The 17,975-nt window shown below is 41.7% G+C and overlaps 1 pseudogene; it reads right to left on the reverse strand.

Annotated features, from left to right (window-relative positions):
- Nucleotides 1–1,280: 1,280 nt before the first annotated feature.
- Nucleotides 1,281–3,298, reverse strand: LOC138652252 (nucleolar transcription factor 1-B-like; annotated as a pseudogene).
- Between the last annotated feature and the right edge of the window lie 14,677 nt (nucleotides 3,299–17,975).

Here is a 17,975-nt window from a genome sequence, read left to right on the forward strand (position 1 = left end):
AGGCTTTCACCACGTCTTCCATGCTGTCGCCTGTGCCACGGTATGCCCGCATTCTCCACCACAATGTGACAAAACACTCTGGGATCGCCTTTGCTGGGGTCAAAGGACACGTGGTTTGTGCATTGAATCTGAGGCGTACAGCAGGTTTCTGAGCAGGCTGACCTCAGGTCAGATTTATTACCGTGAAAGCAACACAAAAAACAAAACATAAAAATAAACCCTAGCCTGTCCGGCACTAACTAAACAAATACATTGCTATCTCAACAACTGGGGGGGCTTCTCCCACCCAGCTAACATCATACAGATCTTGAGCAGAGCTCTTCACTCACGTTTGTCTCACACAGGCAGGCAATCTGTGTGCCCCAGGCAGACACTGGAAACACCCAGCTGGTCATCTTTTATTCCTGCAATCATTAACCCATTAGCACCCTGAAGATACTGAATGGCCTAATTCACATAGGACAAACACCTGGGCGAGATATACCTGCCTCCATCTACCACACCAGCATGAGTCTTACAGTTAATTTAATAAGAGTTTGGTTAAAGAAGTCCTCCTCCTCCCTCTTAATATAAGGCAGTTATATTATATAGCACTGTGTACTTACAATTGCTCATTTTGCCTTTCTACCCAGTAAATTCTTCTCTTTTCTCTGCTCTATGTAGAAATAGGAAGTCTCTTTTCTCTGCGTGAGTAATCCCCCTCTTCAACTCCTGACCCAGCTATTCCGCATCTCCCCCCGCCTCGCCAGGGACTTTTGCAGTGATGACTCATGCAGGGAAAATTTACCTCCTGTTAATTATTAATCATGTGATGTATACTGTATACCTAATTGAAAAGAGAAGAAATAACGAGGTAGTTAAAATGAGCAATTGTAAGTACGCAGTGCCATATAATATGATGACTGCAATGCAAGAAGGTAAAAACTTTGATGGGCTTGACACGAGAATTTTGCCAGTGTGGACATGTCCACAGAGCTACATGTGAAAGGGGCTGGCCGACACCCCCATTTCAGAAGACCAGTCCCTTCTTTGTCTATGCATTTCCAGTAACAGAGGGGGCTGGACTACCTATTGAAGTCGGCCAGCCCTCTTCACACACAACATTGACGACATGTCCATCATGTGGCTTTTCCACAAACTGAAAGTGGTTTTGCTGGGTCTGGCTCCGTCATCTTGAGATCAGTGCATCTTTCATGACTAGCAAATATTCATTGCAAACACAACTAAAGATATTTTATCCTGCTGGACCATCCCATTCAAATACGTCAGCTCTGTCTTCTTTACACTCCCCTCTTCACAGCTATCAGTTCTCCATCAGAGTCAGAAGAAGATGAAGAACTGGATCCCGATTCATTATCATCGTCATCTTCCTCGTCGTCATATTCATTCTCTTCACCATCTTCACGGTCTTCTTCACTGCTGGAATCTGAAGAGTCTCCATCATCAGAAGAATCCTTTGTCCTCGTCATCATCATCTGATCTGCTTTGAGCGGACGGTTTTGGATTTGGGACTTGGCGATTTCAGCTTTGTTGTACTCTTGCGCTTATTAGATGTCTGCTCTCTGTAAGCTGCCCGGTCCTGAGATGATAAACCCTTCATCCATGTATCAAGTTGCACACGGTACACTCTCTGCTGATCTTCTGCCAGCTTCTTGTAAAACTCCTTCTGACTGGGGGAAATCCGTTGCCAGCGGCTGCCAATTTCTACCATGCGCTCTTTCAGTGGGAGATGATTTAGCTCGCCATTTGAGAGAAGCTCCTGTGAGAACTTCTGATAACCATTCATTGGAGCTTTTTTGGGTTCTCCCTGAAACTTAATTTTCTTCGCAGGAGCTGCAGTGGCTGGAGCAGATCTCATGTCACTTAGTTCTCTCTCATATCGTTTCTGGTCCTCTGCTGCTTTTTTTTTATCCACATTATTTTTTCCTTCTCCATATTCAACCAAGTGGACTCCATGCACTTTAAGGCTTTGGCTCGGTCATTCTTAAACCTGGCAAGTACGCAGTGCCATATAATATGATGACTGCAATGCAAGAAGGTAAAAACTTTGATGGGCTTGACACGAGAATTTTGCCAGTGTGGACATGTCCACAGAGCTACATGTGAAAAGGGCTGGCCGACACCCCCATTTCAGACCAGTCCCTTCTTTGTCTATGCATTTCCAGTAACAGAGAGGGGGCTGGACTACCTATTGAAGTAGTCGGCCAGCCCTCTTCACACACAACAAGGTAGTCCCCAATCACGCTCTGTTGCCAGATTTCTTCAGAGGTTTTCGGTGTTTCTGGGAGTTTCCCCCGCTCATCTGCAGCCTTCTTCTTAGGTTTGCTCTTTGTCTTGTTAGCATCCTGAGTAGTCACCTTCGATGCTGGATTGCTTTTCTTGCTAATGCCTACCATCTTTTCTTCTGTGAGGACCCTCTTCTGTTCCTCTTCAGGGAGGCTCTCAAGGAAACGCATCAACTCTACTTCATATTCTTTCTTTTTCTGTTCACACTTCTTGTGGTAAGCATCTTTTTCCTTCTGAGAGAGTAGTTTCCACCGTTGACTGCAAAGGACCATACGCTCCGTGCTGGGGACATCCTTCATATTGGCCATTAGTTCTGCACAGTACATGGCATAGCTGTTTGGAGGTGGTTTCGTTGGTCGGCCGTCAAACTTGTCTTTAAGCTGGCGTTCGGCCTTGGTAAGTGTGGAGCGGGTGATGCCCTCCTCAGTGAGGTTCATTTCTGGGTGTTTCTGGATGTATTCTCGCATTATGTTCTCGTATTGCTTGCGATGTTCCAGTGCTTTGTGGATCCATTTGAGACGTTTCTTATCTGACAGTTGAGACCACTGCTTTGACAGGGAGTCCTTCACATCCTTGGTCCTGGCATCAGGCTTAATTTTCAGGTAGACTTTCCTCTCGTGATTGTACCACAGTTGTTGAGGAGTCTTGGGTTTTTCAGGGACGTCAGATTTCTTGGTAGTCTGCATGAGGTCTGGATGTTCCTCTCTGAATTTTGCAAGGTTCCTCTCAAATTCTAGCTTCTCTTTGGAAATCCTGAACATACTTCATCTTCTTTTTCTCTGGTAATTCTTTATACTTTTTGGACAGGATTTTGGGTTAGGTCTAGGTTGCTCATCTCTGGATGTAGCTTGGCGTATTTGGCCCTCTTCTCCATGAAGAAGCGGAAATAGGGTGTGAGCGGCTTCTTGGGGAATTCAGGATGTTTCTTCAGCTTTTTTCCTTTGTATGGGTTCTTCACATGTTCCTCTGCGCTATTATTTTCAGATCTGGACACCATTCAAGTACTTTAAGTAGTATCTAAAGAATTTTTATTTCTGTTAGACAATCCTCTAAACGACACCTATCCCCTATAATCGAGTCAAACCTGAAACTCTCCACTTTACAAGGAAGCGGACTCTACGGAAACACAAAGTGAAGGCAGCCATTTCAGGCTTTGAAGGACTCTTCATGAAGCCCCCTCGATGAGCTGCATTGTGTCCAAAATGGCTGCTTTCTCTGTGCATGGGGTAAAAACTTCTTCAGGGCTTCAATAGCCTCATAGGGCAAGAGACTTGTCACCATTTATAGGTTATGCTGTACAGTCGGTATTAGCACCGTGAACCTTTACACCCACTTTTTGACCTGGAATGATATGCAGAGCTTTTCAATTGTTTCTTTCCTGGCCCTTTTTATTTGTATTTTTTTTTTTAAATATCTTTTGGTTTACTTTCCTATTATGTCTGCCCACTTGCTTTTCTACTGTACCCTGCCTGTCACTTACTTGACCCTATCACGTATACTTGGTTGTGTCGGTTGTAGTTTATCCTCCCTCCTCTTATGTATTTTTAACTTGCATCACTTGTGGTTTTTTTTTTTTTTTTTTTCTTTTCTGTGCCCATAAAACGGTAGGACATTCTAATGAAGACCATTTGCAAAGTGGCTTTATTTTCAATCCTAGTGCATTGGAAAACAATGGCAGTGAAGGTGGACATGTCCATTAAGTAATGTAAATTTTACTGGAGGCAGTGCATTCTTCGAAGTGAGGATTGTACCACCCAAACGCTATCATCAGTTGTGTTTTTTTTTTTTTTGTTTTTTTTTTGTTTTTTTTGCTTCTACTTAGACTTTCTTCTTCACTCGGACACCATATTAGAATTTAAGGTTGTGTTTTCATAGCACTCATTTCGACATGATGATTATCTTCTAGGTGCTGGGTCTATGCTAAAAACTCGAGTTGCCAAGAATGCATGGGTGGCTGTATCTATTCACTTCTGAGTGGTCCAAAAAATGGCCACGCATTTTTGGAACTTGTGTAGATGAGAATTGAGAGCCATGCAGTCATTTTTTTTTTAATTCTCATTACTGGGTCTGGTTTTCGTAAGTGGGAGCTGTCTCTATCAGTGTTGGCAATAACACTTAATAACCCTCCAGAGAATGGCGGTACAGCAGGAAAGCAAGAGGTTTTCATATGTCAAATACATGTTACATATGTGTGAGGTCAAGTGCCCCTATTGTTTACAGGAAATACAGCCATTTTGTTCCTCATTTCATTGAGGTGTCCTGAGAACAAAATGGCCGCCTCTGTTAACGATAACCAAGGCACAATCCAACTAAGAGTAGTAAATATAACAGTTTTGTTTTTGTTTTTTTAACATATCCAGCTTATTTTAGTGTGTTTATTGAATTAGCATTTCCCCTTCTAATTTTTTTTCTTTGTTTCTCGATCTGGGTGGGAGACCATTTTAAGAAACTTTTTTTTTTTCCCCTGTTTGATGGGAGGGGGGATTTAAATGTAGATTCTTACTTTGCTGGTTGAATGCATGGTGAGAGGAAAAAAAATGTTTCTATTCTTTTCCAGGTTTTCCTACTATAGACGACTATATCTGATTCGCCTGACTATTTGTGATCCATTTTATTAATAAAAGCAAGATAAATATTGGCAATGTTTGCTGCATTTCTCTTTCCTATGTATAGGTGTCATACATGCTGCTCATTCCATTGTTCTGCACACATTTTAATACATTTGGCAATCTGGAAATATTAGGCTAATAGAAAGAAAGGACTGTACTAAATATCAGTCTCCTGTCTCTATTGAATAAATGTCGAAACAGCAGCAGCATGGAAGATAATATACATCAATACTAAGCAGTGTTGCTATGAATCCAGCTCTGGGATGAGATAAACACTTACTAAAAGCAACAGCATTATCGTTGTTGTTTACTCTTTATTTGCTGTTTTGTTGAGATCAACTTTCAGATTATCGGTACTAGTGACTGTAATAATGATTCATTCCAAAACTTTCACTTTTTTTATTACTTGAAGCATGTTTTGGAAAGTAGTTTTTACATAATTTCTAACCTTTTTAGACATGCATGTTCCTGTATAAAAGAAAGCTAATTATCATTCAAAAATTGACAAACGCAAGACGGATTTCATCATCCAAGGTATCATGATAATAAGGATAACGGCGCCAACATGACAATATCTGTAGGTTATTCAGCACAATCCTGCTGACGGGTTCCCTTTAAAAAATAAAATACCCTAATAAAATGATTTATAAAAATAATCACGTTGTCAATTTTTGCATGATAATTAATTTTCTATTATATAGGGACTTGCATGTCTAAAAAGGTTAGAAATCATTTCAAAACTACTTTCCAAAACGCGCTTCAAGTAATAAACACTGGTGAAAAGTTTTGGAATGAGTCATCACTACAGTCACTAGTGCCGATAATCTGAAGGTTGATCTCATGCAGAACTGTCATATTACACTTGTAAGCTGCTTCAGCTTTCATCAGAACTTGGTGTATCGCTTTTTCCATTATTGTTCTTGCCAACCGTCCCAAATTTTTAGGTACAGACCTGGTAAAAATTCAAGTCATTTCCAGACCAAAAAAGGTGCAGTAAAATTAATCCTGCCCAAAAGTGGGTGTTCCGGCAGACTGGGGAGTTCTGGGGCGTGGCTTTGTGTGGAACTTAAAGGGACTGTGTCACCTGAATTTGGCGGGACTGGTTTTGGGTCATATGGGTGGAGTTTTCGGGTGTGTGATTCACCCTTTCCAGATTTTGTGCTCACTTGAAAAGAAAATACTATGTCCCTGAAATAGATTTGCTAATAATGTGTATGAGAAAATACGTCCTCTTTAAAGGGAACCTGTCACCTGAATTTGGCGGGACCAGTTTTTGGTCATATGGGCAGAGTTTTCGGGTGATTGATTCACCCTTTCCTTACCCGCTGGCTGCATGCTGGCTGTAATATTGGATTGAAGTTCATTCTCTGTCCTCTGTAGTACACACCTGCGCAAGGCAATCTTGCCTTGCGCATGCGCAGTATGCTTTGCCCAACTGCGAGCAAAGCCGAAAAGCATTAGTGCGCCGGCGCATGCGCACTAATGCTTTTCGGCTTTGCTCGCAGTTGGGCAAAGCATACTGCGCGTGCGAAAGGCAAGATTGCCTTGCGCAGGCGTGTACTATGGAGGACAGAGAATGAACTTCAATCCAATATTGCAGCCAGCATGCAGCCAGCGGGTAAGGAAAGGGTGAATCAATCACCCGAAAACTCTGCCCATATGACCAAAAACTGGTCCCGCCAAATTCAGGTGACAGGTTCCCTTTAAAGAGGACGTATTTTCTCATACACATTATTAGCAAATCTATTTCAGGGACATAGTATTTTCTTTTCAAGTGAGCACAAAATCTGGCATTAACTTTGAGGAGGGGGAGCTGATTCTTGTGCTGCCAATTGGAAGAAGCAAACCAAAAAGTCACTATCGACCCTCTAACATGCCTTGACATACAACTTCGTATAAAAGTCATATGACAAGGCTCGTTAAACGGTTGATATTTACTTTTAGGATTGCAACTTCCAACAGAAGTTCCATGCAATGTTCCAGAGGAACATTGCATGGCTAATAAGACTCCTGACTTTGACATGCCAGACCAGGGATGTCACTCTCCACAAGAAGAAACATTGCCCCTTAGATCTTGGTCCATTGATTAAATTGCGAAAATTGATTTTAATTTTTTTTTCTCGTAAATTTCCACCCAAAAATATGAAAACATGAACTCCCAATGAGCTGCTTCTAAAGAAATAGATTAATCCTTTAAAGCATCTATGTGGGAGGTACAGTCCCTTCAAACATTAAGCCAATTTTCTGATTGCATACAGTTTTCATCAGCCAAGCTAAGAAGTTGCAAAATAAGAAGTTTTACCTCTGTGAGCTCCTGTTACATGCTGCACACCATTCTCTCACACACAGTGGTATCTTTCAACTCATAGGCAGGAAGTCTCACAAAGCTGTCAAGTGAGACAGTGGAGAGCCCGACTGCAGCCAAATCTAGCTTCCCTCACAAATCGAGGTTTTATTACTAAATTAGAGGGTACATTGTTAAAATATATACTGCATATTAAAGAAAATGTTATAGATGTTAATCCACTTTTACGTAGTTTCCAGGGGAAAAAAATTGTAGTTTTAAAGAGGTTGATTAGTAACCTCAGCTATGAATTCTTCTGCTTGTTTAGTTTTCTCTGAAAGTCTCGTACACATAGGGTTTTTTCAGTCCCAAAAAAAGATGGTATGCTGTGGTGCATGTATGATAAAGTCATTGACGTTCTGGGACTCTGTCTTCACAATATATTGTAAGGTCAGTGATGTTAAGGCTACCCCAAAAATTGCATTGTTATCAGTCCTACCTGTTTGTTTCAGATGTGTTAAGCAGGATGTAGCGTGACACTTGTGGCAGCGAGAAACTGTAATTCCTAGGCACTGTAAAACGCAGCAGACAAGAAAGTGGGCTATAACTTTTAGTTCATATGCAAATGAGGATGCTTCAGTGCACCCCAGGTATGGCAGAGCATTTGGTGTACTGTAATGCCTCCTCATTGGCATATTGGGGTCTTTACTCCATTTTGGAATGACAGTGCTCGCTTCCTAAGGCGAACACTGTCTGAATACTGCATTTTCATCCCTGTCTCTTCTCTGCTGAGGCCTCACTGCACTTTCAGGTGTATTAGTGTAGCGAGCAGCGTAAGAAGAAAGGAGGCAGGGAGGAGCACACAAGCGGCCGCACACACAGACAGCATTCAGGCAGGGCTCACTCTGAGAAGAGTCCAGTCAATCAGAAGCAAGGGAAGGACCCCAATACGCAAATGAGGAGGTGTAACAGTGCAGCAAATTCTCAGCCTCGCCAAGGGTGAACTGAAGCCTCCTCATTTGCATATAGCTATTTTTTTCAGGCTCTGTACCAGTAAAAGGTAGAGTGCTAGTATGGTTGTTAGCGATACACTGCTGTATAGCCTCTTTAAAATACATTTTGGGGTCAAAGACTCCCTATAAATAGAACCTGTCACCAGGTTTGGTCCATACGAGTTACGGCCATTACCCTTCAAGACTAATCTACAGCATTCTATAATGCTGTAGATAAGCCCCTGATTCGACCTGGAAGAGAAAAAAATAACTTTAATTTATACTCACTTGGGGGTGGTCCAGTCCGATGGGTGTCGCAGATCCTGGTCAGGCGCCTCCCATCTTGTGACGCCGCCCAACTACTTGCTTCACAGGCTCCCCGGCATCGCACTTCTGCGCAGGCGTACTTATCTTCTCTGAGGGCACAGCAAAGTACTGCAGTGCGCAGGCGCTGGGCCTCTTACCTTTCCCGGTGCCTGCGCACTGCAGTACTTTGCTCTACCCTCAACAGGGCAGATAAGTAAGCCTGCACAGGAGCGTAATACTGGGGAGACTGTGTGGATGACGCATGGACACATCATCCACATGATGCAAGCAGGAGGAAGGGAATCATGAGAAGATGGGAGGTGCTGAACCAGGACCTGCCACACCCATTGTACCGGACCACCCCCAGGTGAGTATAATAAAAGTTCTTTTTCTTCTTTTGCAGGTCGGATTGGGGGCTTATCTACAGTAGTATAGAATGCTGTATATCAGCCCTGAAAGGTGGTGGCCGTAACTCGTATCAGCCAAACCTGGTGACTGGTTCCCTTTCATAATCTTTGTTTCCTATTGCTTATAATGCAGGCAGCCTTGGTTGGAGCCATATCTTGTTGCTGCTTCAGAAACTCTATGCGAAATGTCTATCTATGGGCCTTTTCATACTCCCTTTTTTTTTTTTTTTTTTTTTTTTTCCCCATTTTCATTGGTTCCGTCTGCCGAAACTCCATTTTGCATGGGGTTCGAACGTAAGCCCCGACGGGACCGATGAACATGGGACGAAGCGTGGTGTTGAAAGCTCTCTAAGATGTTCTCAGAGGTCCTAATGCAATTCTAATTTTTCTAATTATATTTTACTTGTATTTTCACAAAAAAAAATTGAAAATTGATTAAGCATAATTATGAATTCAGGAGTAGCAATCAGTGGAGTCGAAGGTTTTGGACTTTCCCCCAATGGTCACTATTTCTGGCGTAAGACTTACAAAAATAGAGGTTCTTATTAGAGGCCTAAGCACTACATGGTTTCAAGATTACGAGCTGCTGATCCCTGAACCGCGTGACACGTAGTTTCACATTACGACAAATTGTCTGCTTGTGCATTTTTAATATAAGAATATTGTGGTGAACCAATGTATGTGTCAGTCAGTTGGATTTATTCTCTGAAAATTTTATTCACACGGTGAGACTAGGTGAAGCGGCTGATGACCCTGCAAAAAAATAAATGAGTCATTATTTTAACAAGAAAAAGTATTTCTTTTGCAGCTGAGACAAATCTCTATCAAGTGTCAATAGGCAAGAGGTTATAATAATGTGTTTAGCTAGAAAACGGTTTTGTAGAGATATGTGAAAATGTTGACATTTTGGACATAAACCTCATTGATCGCTACTGTCTGACAGTATGGCTGTCTTTGTTGTCCATAGCAACCAATCAGAGTTCAGCTTTCATTTTCCAAAAGGTAGTTCAAGAAATGAAAACTGAGCTTTGATTGGTTGCAATGAAGGACAGACAGACATACTATTGGACAGTTTCGATAACTTAGGCCCTGAAGTGTCTTTGGATTTTGCATTCATGCTTCCCTATTTATGAAAGTATGTGGAGATCCATTATAATTTTTAAAGGGGATGCCTGGTGAAAGCAAGTTATCATCTACCCCAGGGGTGTCAAACTGCACTCCTCGAGGGCTGCAAACAGGTCATGTTTTCAGGATTTCCTTGTACTGCACAGGTGATAATTTAATAACCTACACAAATGAGTTGGTGATTAAATTATCACCTGTGCAGTATAAGGAAATCATAAAAACATGACCTGTTTGCAGCCCTAGAGGAATGCAGTTTGACACCCCTGATCTACCCAAAGGACAGATGATAACTTAGTGATCATGGGGGTCCAACCACTGGGACAGGCTCCGATTGGCAAATCTGGGCACATTTATCCCCACTGAAAAATGGATTGGCAGTGCACAACTCTATTTATTTTCAATGGAGCTGGCTGAAAAAGTTGAAACCAGCACTTGGCAGTCCCATAGTAAATTAATGGAATGGCGGTCAGTCATGAGCAGTGCCGTCTTTTGTAATGGGCCGAATAGTGTCACATTCTCGCAATTTGATGGGGTTCCCTGCAATCAGACTGCAAACCAATTAATAAGTTGTCACGTATCCTGTGGATTATGGATAACTTGTTTTCACCGGTCAACCCCTTTAAGTTGAGGTACTTCAGCCAGGCTCGTTGTAAACTCGTACATGAAATTAAGGACAGTTAGACAAACTCCATAGAAACACATCGACAGTGGTTCGGGTTGTACTCAAGAGTAAATGTTGAACCGTCATAGGATGCCTATGCAGTATGAATGGATTTGCTCCAACCAGGCATCATGTTGGTGGATTATTTTAAAGGCCAAGAAGAGGTTAAAAAAATGATACTCTCCTTTTCTTGCACCCCCTCTACCACCAGCACTGTTGCTGGGACATCTGCCTGGTCTTTTTCTTTTCTATCACTTGACTCGCTGCATTCTGGCATCAAGGCCAGTCTGAAGCCTATGACTTGCCAAACGTGGTCATGTTGACGAGGGACCCTGCACGTCAAGACGTATGTTGCCCCTTCACGTAACCACATTAGATCAAATTGATGCCTATGATTGGCTCCATATGGTCACATGAAGAAGGTGATTCACATCATGATGTGCGTCTCTCTCCCCATGTGTTCAAACTAGATCAATCTCAGACCTCTGATTGTCCTCACGTGGTCCCATGAGGAGGGAACGGATGTCATGACATGATCTTATGGTTCAATCACAAGCTTCAGATTGACCTGAATGCCAGAATCGAGTGAGCCAACTGATGGAAGACAACTGAACAGCTGGGAGAACTCGGTGCAAAAAAATTGCCTAATTTTGCTACATTGCTCACTGCAGAGTTTCACTTTGCCTCTGGAGATGGCATAAAAAAGAACTGGGCATCTGGATTTCATAAAATGGGTTTCCATGGTTGAGCAACTGCCCGCAAGATCACAATGAGTAATGCCAAGTGTCTACTGTGGAGAAGTCTACACATGCTCTCCACAATGATGAGTCGACTGCCTGGAAGTCTAATGGATGGATCTGCATTTTGGCTGATTGAGGAACCATGTCTTTCAGAAGGCATAGTGCCCAGTGTTAAATTCAGTAATGGGGGGACAATGGTTTGGGTGTGTTTATCAGATGTTCGGCTAGGTCTATCATGTCCCATGATGCATAATGTTATTTCTGCATCATAGAAAGACATACGATGCAGTTTTATGCATCCCACTTTGTGGCAACAGTTTGGCAAAGGCGCTTTCCTCTTCCAGGATGACCGTGTACCTGTGGATATTGCAAAATCCAAGAAACAATGGGATAAGAAATTGAGTGACTGCACTGACTTTAACCCCATTTAATTCCTTAGATAAAGTGGACAGCCGGATGCGGGAAAGAGCTTCTCATTCACCATCAATATCTGACCACAAAAATGCTCCTTTTGGACTAATAGGGACAATCCAAAATCTTATGAAAAACTTTCCTCAAGAGTGTTGAGCTGGGATAATTGTAATAAGATGCCCAACTTCATGTTTACACCTGTGGTTTCAGAATTAGATACCCAACAAGTTTCTATGAAGGGTGCCGTAACTGCTCCTATGTTTCCGGTAAGTGTTCCAATTTCTCATGATAGCAATGCTATCAGTGGCGTTATTAGAATCCGAAGGGCCTCAATGCAAGATTTGAACTGGGCACCCCCCGCTGCATGTTGGTCAGATGTATGGGCCCTTCTACTATTCGAAATCCTACAAGAACATGCAAGTTGCACCTCCTCCCCCATTGTGTAGTAATGTCCCCCATCTTGGGCTCCTTCCTGGTATATGTCTTTCTTATGCTGGTCACCATCCTGGTATACATATCTTGCATCATGGTATCATATTTTTCAGACTATAAGATGCACTTTTCCTCAAAAAATTTTTTGGGGAAAATGGGGGTGCATCTTATAATCAGAATATACTTATAATTACAGTGGTGGCGGTCCCAGTCTTACGCTGCAGCCTCCCTTCCCAGGCTGGTGTGGCTCTCTGTTGCAGCGGTGGCCTGTTGGGTGGTGGTACTCTGTACATACTCACATTCCTGTCACATCCCCCAGCGTCAGCTTCCCGCACTGACTGTGTAAGCGCCGGCCGTAAAGCAGAGCGGTGATTTCACAGCTGTGCTCTGCTTTACGGCCGGCGCTGACAGTCAGTGCGGGAAGCTGACGCCGGGGGACGTGACAGGAATGTGAGTATGTACTGTTTTTTTTTTTTTTTACTTTTACAATGGTAACCAGGGTAAATATCGGGTTACTAAGTGCGGTCCTGGTTACCAGTGAACACATCGCTGGATCGGTGTCACACACGCCGATCCAGCGATGACAGCGGGTGATCAGCGACCAAGGATCTCCCAGCAGGGGCCTGATCGTTGGTCGCTGTCACGCATAACAATTTCGTTAACGATATCGTTGCTACGTCATAAAAAGCAACGATATCGTTAACGAAATCGTTATGTGTGAAGGTACCTTAAGTGTATGAAGGTGACCCGACTCCATACGCAGGAGAAGCAGCAAGCGTGATATTTAAAACATACTTAAACAAAAATAATAAAAACTTACTTTTAATCTTTTCCCCAAATAAAAAACCAAAAATAAATATTAACATATTTGATGTTGCGACAGCAAAAAAGAAGCCATACCCATCAGATTTCACTTACATAAGCAAAAGAAGAAAAAAAAGCAAAATACCATTGACGGGGTTTTTGGCATTGCATGGTCTCCCAAAAACTACATTGAAAAAGCAATCAAAGCATATGCAAACCACAATAACAAAATAAAAACTGGTGATACAATCATCTTTTTTATTTTTACAAATTTCTCAAATTTTTTTTCACCACGTAAAACATAAAAGACACACATTTGGTAGCCCCACAATTATAACGGTCTGAACAATCGTGCAGTTGAGTCATTTTTACTGCACAGTGAATGGTTTTTTATGGAAAAATTAACAAGTTTTTGTACAAAAAAACAAGACCCCATATGGCCATAAAGAAGGAAAAATGGTAAAAAACAGACTACAAATGGTACAACTAAAAGGCTACGTTCCCACGATGAGGTTTTGGTGATTTTTTTTTAACCTGCATATTTTCGAAAAGATTCAAGTTTACTTAACTGGTGCCGAAATTCTGCAACATCAAAAATCACCAAAAACTTATTTTGGGAATATAGCCCTATAAGGATGCAATGAGCTCCAGAACTTTATTATAACTTTTTACTTTATCATCTACTTTACAACAATAAAATATTAAATAATTCTACTGTAGAAGCCATAAGTGTTCATGTGGTCTGAAGCAGGAGGAGTATGCTGTGGTTAAAGACTAAATGAATCGAATGTATATGTCTTTACAGCAAAAAAAACCCTCATGATTCAAGAAGGCACTCCTGACCTTTGGGAGCTAGCGTCTATGACATATGGTTTTATGAGGTGATCAAGTAGATAGTAAATCAACCTTTACATTTGTGTGAGATTTATCAGGTGTAAATCATAGACATATAGTGATACCACAAATATTATGCTGCATTTGCAGTAAAAAGGCAATAAAAGCAAAAGTATAACTTAACCTTATCCTGTAAACACAAAAAATGCTCAAAAGAATTAATAAAAAAAATTCCTTCCTTAATCTCTACCTTTTCTTCAATCCTATTTTATCTCGTATTGCAATTATAACTGAGAAATATTTACAGAGATCTTCTCTGTGTCTCAGAAGATCGGCTAATTCCGTCCTCCCTGGACCTCTATATGGGTAAAAGACAATTGGCTGCAGCAGGAGCCTCCCCCTTCTGCCCAGTCTGCAGTAGAACCAATGATTTCTAAGCCCTGACCAACGCGGTTGAGAAGGGTCGGGGCTTCAGTTGGTCACCCGTTTGGCTACAGCTCTGACATTCCAACCAATCAGCATCTTCTGATTGACTGCAGCACTCATGTTCCGCTCGTTGCCAATAGAAGAAACCAGGTGTTGCCAGCGGAGCATAGGAATGCTGTTGGTCCAGTAGGTGAGTATAATTGTTTCCTTTTCACTTTACCACCACCCTGGCCAAATTAATAAAGTATTTTAAGGGAATCTGTCAGCAGGTTTTCACTTTGTAATCCTAGAGCAGTATGATTCCTACGTTGTCATTTACTAGGCTTTTTTTGCTGTTTTAATGCAATCAGTATTTTATCAGCAAGATATTATCATGACAGGACTAGATGCCTTGAGTCTCCTAGCTCATCCAGCTCCCACCACTGATTAGTAGCTTAATGTCAATATACAATATACACAGAAAGCTGCCAATCAGTGGTGTGGGCAGGGTCATACACAGAAAACAGCCAATTAGTTGTGTGGGCGGGGTTATACACAGCTCAGAATTCTGAGCTCTGCTAGATCTGCAGCACAGAAAACTGTGATTCTATCACAACTGCTGCAAAGTGATACAATGCTGTAATCATGGTCTCTGTTTCTACATCATCATGATGTTGGATTACATGGCAAAATCTGCTGACAGATTCTCTTTAAGTGCATGGGATATCCCCTTTAGAATCACTTACAGCAGTTAAAATAAGTTCATAGGAGGAGCCAAGAGAACCTTCAGGGTTAGAAAAGTATTTGTGTAGAAAAATGGGCCAAAATCACACCTGAGCAATGCATGTGACTAGTTTCTCCATACACAAGGTTTCTTGTAGCTGTCATCACCAACAAAGGCTTTTGTGTAAAGTATTAAATTAATTTTAGTAAGCTTGTTCAAGTAGAGATTGTCAAACCCAAACAGTAAAGTTCAGGGTCTGTACCGAACACTTACTGATCGAGCACGGACAGGAAGTCTGTGTTTCTGTTTGGATTCGGCACCCCAAACGTCTGGTGTATCTGATGCTGCTATCTGCAGAGACAGTGCTAGAAACATCTGCGGCTCTGATCGGCAGCAAGATTGTTACCAACGGTCAGAAAGCTGCAGTTTTCATGCTGACAGATGACAGTGTGAGCCAGCAACTGTGTCCAGGGGTAAAACTTTACCACCGGTCACAGGAATCACCTGATGGGAGTACTCTCATCAGCCTACCCCTGCTGTCTCTGCTAACAACGAGAGCAGGAACCAGCTGATGGGAGTATGGGAAAATATATATATAATTTTTTTTAAATGTCATGGGTTCCCCTCTATTTTTAATAATCAGCATGGCAAAGCTGAGGGCTGCAACCCCAACAATTTTCACTCTGTTTTATTTTTTTTAGTTGGAATTGCTTCTTATCTAATGGGGTTTGCCTATTATAGATTTATGTAATTTTAAGATAAGGATTCAATAATATTTAAACTTTATTTTAATTTTGAAAGAAAAAAATGTTCTCTAATGGGAGGGGGGATTTAACGTCAACATATTATTGAGGTAAAGAGTGGTTTAGTCACACAAAGGGGATTTTATAACTGCTGGTCAATCAGACATAGTATTTACTGACAGAATGAAGTTCTCATATTAGTCATAATTTTATGGCTTTTAGCAGCCTGTGGTTTCTTCTTTTGCAGCTGCAGTGAAAATAATATTTAAAAAGGTGAATTTTTCATTGCCAGAAGTTAATAAAGTTCGTTGCTTGTGTAAAAAGTAGCATGACGAGTACAATTTGTAAGGCAAAATGGTCAAATGACCACAAGGACGTGAAGGGTTTGAGGTGTGGTAAGGATTATATTTATCGGTGCGCCCATAAAGTTACCAGATTGCCTTGTCCTGTGGAAGGGTGGAAGAACTTGCAAGACGATTAAAAACTGTTCCCTAAACACCCTCTTACAATAGACTTGGACATTCAACTCTTTGACCATCTTTTGTTCATGGACAGAATGGTGGCTCAGTGTTCAGCATGGTGGCTCAATATTTAGGACTGAAAAGGATGGTTCACTACTAAGACAACGCCTTCTTGATCACAATGTTTGATGCCCACAGGGCCGGCCTGGCCATTTGGCAATTCTGGTAAATGCCAGAAGGGCTGGTCTGGTCGTGGGCTGCCTTGTGTGCTATGTTGTTAACAGAATCAATGTTCTCAAGACACCCATACTGTTAACAGTTGTGACGGAGCACAAAGCCGGTCACTCCATCACGTACCCCAGCAGGCCATGGGTATAATTAGAAATATTGGTGTTGTAGTAAAACTTCCTTTCCTCCATCCAGGGTAATAGTAGTAATATATTTCCATCTGGTACTTGGGGACGGGGACAACATGGGCCTGTGTGATTTCAAATGCCAGGGCTGAATTTCATCCCCAGTCCGTACCTGGATGCCCATAAAATAATATAAGCTTATACTTAGCTCCCGTGCCGGCGCCGTTCTAGTGGTGCCAGCACTTGCTGTCCCCAGGGCTCTTGTGCAGTTGTTGTGACACGTGAGACCAGCGGCCATTCAGCATAGCAGGGTCAATACAGGAAGAAAAAAAAACAGTGGAGAAAGAAGAAAAATGAAAAGCTACAGCCTTTAGTACCAGCACCTAATGCTGCCAAGGAGAGACCTGCTACAAATTCCTTGGATCAAAGGGGAATTGAGCCAGGCTTCTTTCTTCTAATCCTTTTTAAAAGTTTTCTTGCCTGATTAAAAAAAAAGTATTTTATGAGTCCAGGTGAAGCTTCAGCTCTAGCTGGACTCCGAAATGCTCATTTTAATGTCAGATATTCTGACAATGATTTTCATAGTAAGTACACGTGTACAGGCCAGTATTCTGTTTGGAAGTGACGGTTATTCTTTTGTTGTTTTTATGTGTAGGTGCCCTGACTGAGCACTCCACCCATCAGCCCAGGAGAGGTATCACATTAGGCAGGTTCCCAGCATAAGAAGATCGCCTTGTGGTTGGCTGCTGGGCATGCATGAATTGGACAAATTATGTGCTAGGAATCTTCCCTTTTTCCTATTTTCTAGAGCAGTAACGCAATTAAAATTTAATATATTTCATGTTTACATGCTTTAGCGTTAAAAAAAATAAAGAGCACAATTTTCTTTGTTAGTAAGCTAAAAGAGCTATTGAATAATGTGTGCAGCTTGTATTGTAAAATGTGGTGACTTGTCCACTTTTAGGGGAGTAGGACAATGAGTTGATGATGAAAAAGTAGCCTTTTAATAGTAATACATATCAGCAGCGTAATAGTGTAACTATCAGGGTAGCAGTTATAACGGTTACTTTTGCATTGAGGGTCACAGATGAGGATCAGCAAGTAACCACTGTGAATGGAGGGATGTTAGGAATGTTTTATATCGTGTTCAGGTCCTATGCATGCACACCGGAAGAGTACAGACAAATATATTTTGCAAGCGCATGCAACTGAGCGTAGGAGTTGGTTGTGAGGATCGCTTTGGTTACTTACCTTGGTCTATTTATCCTCAACGAGTCATTATAAGGCCAATGTTTAGTTTCATTTGCATGGCAGAACTTCACAGGAGACCATCATTATACTGTGGTTTGAACTTGGGGTCTATTCCCCATAAGGGGGCTTAAAAATAAAATAAAAAAC

This window comes from Ranitomeya imitator, chromosome 10 (assembly GCF_032444005.1).
Source record: "Ranitomeya imitator isolate aRanImi1 chromosome 10, aRanImi1.pri, whole genome shotgun sequence".
In the NCBI taxonomy this organism is placed as follows: Eukaryota; Metazoa; Chordata; class Amphibia; order Anura; family Dendrobatidae; genus Ranitomeya; species Ranitomeya imitator.